The sequence below is a fragment of the Quercus lobata genome, chromosome 2, assembly GCF_001633185.2.
Source record: "Quercus lobata isolate SW786 chromosome 2, ValleyOak3.0 Primary Assembly, whole genome shotgun sequence".
Classification (NCBI taxonomy): Eukaryota; Viridiplantae; Streptophyta; class Magnoliopsida; order Fagales; family Fagaceae; genus Quercus; species Quercus lobata.
Genome location: NC_044905.1, coordinates 53072398 through 53078635, shown reverse-complemented (window position 1 = coordinate 53078635; position 6238 = coordinate 53072398). Strand labels below are relative to the sequence as shown.

The 6238-nt window shown below is 32.7% G+C and overlaps 1 long non-coding RNA gene across 3 annotated transcripts; it reads right to left on the bottom strand.

Annotated features, from left to right (window-relative positions):
• Nucleotides 1-269: 269 nt before the first annotated feature.
• On the bottom strand, nt 270-3994 carry LOC115975838. Of its 3 annotated transcripts, none has more exons than XR_004088197.1 (4): nt 3623-3994; nt 2200-2246; nt 1868-2106; nt 270-653 (listed from the first exon to the last, which is right to left on the bottom strand). It is a non-coding gene; the product is annotated as an uncharacterized LOC115975838 (long non-coding RNA). The 3 variants fall into 3 exon arrangements; XR_004088198.1 differs by having other exon boundaries at nt 270-642; nt 3623-3993; XR_004088199.1 differs by lacking the exon at nt 2200-2246 and having other exon boundaries at nt 3623-3992.
• Between the last annotated feature and the right edge of the window lie 2244 nt (nt 3995-6238).

Genomic DNA, 6238 nt, shown 5'->3' with positions numbered 1-6238 from the left:
AAAACAAATAATATTGCAATTATCATTTGCTGCACTAAATCAGAATGTCTCAAGACTCACTAATCAAATAATACAACTAAATGGAGAAGACCCAAGCATAACATAAAATCTTCACTAATTCAAATATTAAACAATGTCAAACCTAGTAAACAATGTGCTTGTGCCCAATAAAAAATTATAAAGACAAATAAGGGTTAAAGAAATCCTATATATCATCTCCATAAAAATACATACATGCCAAAAAGATTAATACCACTACCATAGGTCCATTAGCAATGAAGTTATTTTCATAGTTACATATATATTGTGAATAAACAAATAATAAAATTGCAATAATGATCGCAATCTTATTTTCATAATAAATAAATAGAATATAGTTACCAATGTCAAATTCTTTTGCTATGACTCAAAAAGAGTAGAGAAAGAACATAATACAACAAATCTGCATTATATAGAAGAGTACATCATATATTTATTCAACATAAAACATTGAGTTTTATAAATCTTCTTTGCTTGCTCACATTCCCAACCACGTCCCTTGTGCTAAGATACCATAGATATTGCTTTTTCAAAATCATGAATAGACTTTGCCAATAAAGCCTTCTCCATGTCAAACCCTTTTGCTTTGCCTTGAAATAGTTCCTAGAAAACAGCTGCTTTACCCAAGTTAGGGGCTTTGAGAACAAAAGAAGAATTATAGTATCTGAGAAAGTGCGATAACCACAACATATTGGTGTTATTTTAATATATAACAAACAACGAAATGTGGAAACACCATTACTAAACAAATCCTGTTCTTTAAACTCAGAAAGTATCATTAACAGGCAATTCTATCAACTTCTTCTCTCTTTTCTTAAGGAAAAAAAAATTGCTTTTCACCTACCATAGGCAAAAGGACCATAATCCAAAGCTCTACCCAAAATACAATTTAGGATGGTTAAGGACAACCAATATGAGAATCAACTTCAAAATAATTAAATAAGAAATAAAGACCACCATAGCTCAATTTTTAAAGTAGCTTTCCTCACAGACACATGCACAAGAAATCACTATATCAAACACATAAAGAAACCTAGATGGGATTTCAAGAAAAATAAGACTACCCCAGATGTAAACTAACCTCAAATGTATCAAAATCATCATTATTGATAATAGTGAAACTCAACTCTCAGGACTGGGAGTCTAAAGCAAGCAACTTCGTTCAGACAAAAAGTACATCTCTCAATAATGTGGATCTTTTTTTTAGGTGAGGAATGAACTATGTGCCTTCCTTATCTTGACGTTTGTCAAGAAAACCATATTGGGTGAAATGGGTCGGTATCAGATTTGTCGGTTTTGTAAAAAAGTTCAGCTAAATTTAGCTAAGGAATTCAATCATTTTTACCTTTAACATAAGCTTCTCAACGAGTTTTAGGTGTGTGGATATAGTTAAGTATCTTTTTGAGGAAAGAGTGAGATAAGAGAATATAAATACATGTACATTTATGAAAATTAGTAAAAGGTGAAAACTTTTTGTGTGTGTGCAAGTGTTGCCATTGCTATTTTGCTGAGATTCCAAGTAGTGTGCAATGGGCTTACCTTTGATTGAAAGTTATGCTCATGCCCACCAAATCTTTCTAACCCAGGACTTTGATTTTGATGATGTTTTAAAAAAAAGTTGAAGATTGAAGATACTACGTAGACATTAAACATAAGTTATTCCCAATTAAAAAATTAAGTATAAGTTATTATACTTAAATGGTGGCCAACAAAATTCAAAGCATACCACATCAATGATTATGTTTGTTCAACATTAAAACAATGCTAGAATGGAGGGGTATAAAGCATTTGAACCAAAATAGTCAGAAGATTGAAAGCAATCACCAACCTTATTAGATCTTAGAATATCTATCAGTCCACTAGTGAGCTTCTGATCAATGGCCATGTGATAAGGAGAGGACCTTGTAGCCTCCTCTAAGTCAAATGGATTGTCTATGCACATGGCAGCTGTAAGCGGTGTATTCTCTCCAGCTTCTGCCAAGTACTTCGTCAACATGTTTGCACCATATTCCCAGCCAACGACCATCAATGTAATTCATGGCCTTGCCTTATTGATGAACTATATAGCTGTGGAGATATCATCATTGTCAACAACTGTAAATAATCTACAGAAAACAGAATAGTAAAGAAGCTCCTACTATCAGCACATTCAAAAGAAACCTGTATTAGACGATTCTCTTGTCCATGAACCTCCCATGCCCACACCACTGAATTTAAAAAATATATATATTAAAAAACTGGTCAGTCCTAATTTACCCCACACATCTGGAATGCGATCCCTCATTACTTGATGTGGTGCAATGAAAAACCATGTAAAGAAAAAGTCAGTAGTAGGAATGAATCTTAGCTTCCATGGTTATACCAAAATTTAAAAAACAAACCTTACCATAACTAATAAATAAAATTTTTACATAAACAGCAAAGCCAAGGTTGCAGAAGGAGGACATTGGAAAAGAAGCAGGGGTTTGCAACCAAACAAAGAATCAAACAAAACCCCTCAAAAATCTAGATGCTGCTCTTAAAGAAGATTCTTATAATTTTTTTTTTTTTTTAAAAAGAAAGGTATACAAATGACATTTTTTTGGCATGGTGAGTGTTACTGTGTTGTATATTTGTATTGTTTTCTATGCTAATGATTTAGTGGATCTGTGTTGAAAGAAGTTGTTGGATGTTAATGAATAGTAGTAGAATTCTGTGGTCCTTACCATGTTGTTAAAAGAAGCTCAAAATGGTAGAAAAGAAAAAAGTTCACAAAGTGGACTTTTAGCCACTCTATAACTCCTTTTCTTTTCTTTTATTTTTTCTCTGGTTTTTTTTTTTTTTGGTTCTAAATTGATGAATCAGAGAGAATATGGTATTATTTGAGTTCAATAGGTTCAATTATAGGCGTCTAAATATGTTCAAGTTATTTTGGATTTGAATTGTAACATGGAACTAATAAACTACTTCTACTACTACTTTGGGCTTGGCTTTTTCTCAAACACCTTCTATACGTAAAGCAGCAAATAGGTTTAAGTCTCTACCAAGTGAGCAAAAACAACCTTACCATGTGGCTGAGGACCATTCTAAGCAGTAGGAAGTAAACAAACCAAAATTGATGGCCTTTTTGTAAAAGAACCAAGATGCAAACTAACACTAAAGTTGACATTCATCCGGTATTAATGTGTGTGTGTATATATATATATATATTTTATCAAGACCACACATTATCAATTTATCATCAATAATAAGATCAAATTCAAAATCCCAAAATCAAGGCCTTCAAAGTAGAAAGGAACCTGAATACCTAACTTCCCACACAACAATAGCTACTTCATTAATTGAGTCAAAGACAACAACCCAAACTATCCAAACCCCAATTTTGGTTACCCAAAACACCAAAGCAGAACAACCACAAAAAAAAAAAAAAAAAATTCCATGAACAATTGAAGTGGAGAGAGAACGGTATATAGGAAGTAATAACTGGGCAGATAGATTTTCAATTGAAGAGCAAATCGGAATTCTTACCTCAACAAATATGGTGAAAAAATTCAAAAACCCAAACTCACACACACAGAGACCACCGAAATTTACAGAGTTATACCTCTTCGGTATGAGCGAAGCAGCTGAGGAGGTAATTCTCTTAATCCTTTCAGGGTATTTGAGCTTCCAAAGCTTTTTCCAGCGAACATCAGTTTGTGGTTGGCATATCAGTGAGTTGGGTTGCAATATTCAACGGAGAACTTTCCATTGAGCTTCGGTAACCATCCATATAAGCTTGTATGGTCGAGGAGTGGAGATTTTGCGATTTGGGGGAAGGAAAAAAAAAAAAAGTAGAGAAGAGACGTGTTTTGAGTTTTTGATTTTCAGAGTTATAGGGTTTGGTTTTTAGCATTGGGGAGAAATTTTAGCTGATATTTTCGGTTATGAATGAGAGGTAGAAGCGTTTCCCAATACGGCGTTTTAGTATTTTATCTTTATTTTTTTTAGTTGAAAATATATCTTTTTAATAATGCGTAAAATTATGGAGAGGACAAAAGCTTCAATTTTATAGAATATATATATATATATAGATGATGTGACATCATTTAAGACATTTCTTATAAAAAGTCCAGATTAAAAGAAATCTATTCAGGGGAGAATCCTAATAACTCTAGAAGGCGTGAATCCGTATAGTAATAATAGTATGCGCGGAAGACATGTCGGTTTGTTTGCTATATAAAAGTCGGTTTTTTTTTTTTTTTTTTTTTATAAGATAAGATAAAAGTCGGTTTGTTTGCTATATAAAAGCAGTAGAGCAGAGTGAGAGCTAATTCAGTGTTGTATGTTCACAGAAATAACTATCTATCTATCTATCCATTTATCTAGCAACTTCAAGATTTTTCTCTTTCTTTTGACTCTTTCATACAATATTTTCTTTAAACCCTCTTTCAGCGTTGGTACTTTTCTTTAAACCCTTTTTCTCTTTCATACAATATTTTCTTTGTAGGGGTAGGATTGTCTTTGAACGTTTATTCTATTCTCTTTCACAATAATACTATTAATTAATATTGTCTAATAGCTCTACTGTTTTGGATCTGAGGACGGTCCAAATTAAATAAACCCTAATTTGAATACTACTGTCTACTGCTGAAACTCGAAAATTTGGGGATTTTTATTTTTTATTATACATAATTATATTCTTGGCAATTAAAATTGAGACTAGTTTAAATGTTTTTATTGATTCTCGAGTTGCTTAGGGTTTTCGGTTTTAGAGCTTGAAAACACTTACATTTTGGTTTGGGACAATGAAAACCCTAATTCGCATAATTGAGAATTTGCTTTAGCTTCCAGGAATTAATTCAATTAAGTTAGTCAAAAGTGAATATTTTCACAACTGGTTCTTGGTTCAACCGTTTAACTAGAATTGTAATTGTTCATATAAACATTTAACAAGAAAAAGAAAAAAAAAAAAATTAGTGCTAACACGGAATAGACTTATGTCAATCACTTTTTTTTTTCTTGATAGGCAAGTTACGTGTGGTGCGTGCACATGTTAGGACTATGGATCCATGGCTTCAACCTTCCTCCTTACTTTTAGAAGGGGGATGGTGCCAATTGAGCTAGGAGAAATATAATTTCTCGTTGAGCTAGAGCTCATTGAAATGATAGGAAACCTTAAATGCAGTTGGGTAAATTATGATTTGGATTGGATAGAATTGTGTGTGCCGGGCTCTTTTGAGTGTCATATTTAATAAGCTATTTCTTGATAATAGGATTGTTTTTGCAGATTGTAAATTGTTACTTTTAGTGGGTTTCCTTTGCTGAACAATGAAATATTTCTTGGTTTTGTGCTTTTGGTGGTTTTTTTTTTCTTTCTGTTGTATGTATGTTTATGTAACAACTTGTTGGAGTATAGATTTAGGTTCAGTAATATTATAAGTTTTTTAAAGTTGTGGACTCAATCATACAAATTTTAGCCTGGTGTTAGACATGAAGAAATGAGAAACGATGTTTGATGTTGCTAGTTTTTGGGCAGAGTACACAACTTTGTGAGTGTAGACCACCATTGGACTGACACTTATATTGTGGATGATGTTTGGTTGTGCAACTCTTGTTGGGTCTGATTTTGTTAGCAACAGTTGAAGCCTCCTATGGCTTTCAGCTGCATGCCTCTTGGCAGGCCTGATTATGGTGGCTGCAGGTGAAGAATATGCTTGGCTTCTAGTTAAAGAAGAATGTGTTTATAAAGTATCCTGCTAGCATCATAATTTGCCAGTATGGGGTTTATTAGCACATATCCTTTTATAAATATCCAAAAATCTTGTTTCTTCTGCACCAACTATTGGAAAATTCTTGTGGAAGGACCAAGTATTCTTCAATGTTCCTTTCATAGGAAAAAGAGTTCTGAGGCCTCACATAACATCCTCCAGTTTGACGTCTTCCTATGTGCTTCACTAACAAACACATTTGCCTTTTGTTTTGGATAATTTAAAATAATAACAATAATAATAATTGATTTCTTTTGTTCTGATTTATGATATTTTATGAGTTATTTTTAAATTATCATTATTATGATTGGACTCTCTATCAAATTATGCTTCTAATATAATCTCTCTCTCTCTCTTGATATATATTTACACACACACGTGTGTGTGCGCGCGCTTATATGTTTGTATTTATGTATTTATTTTCATTTACTTTTTTCGATGCTTTGCAGATTGATTGAAACAACAAGACG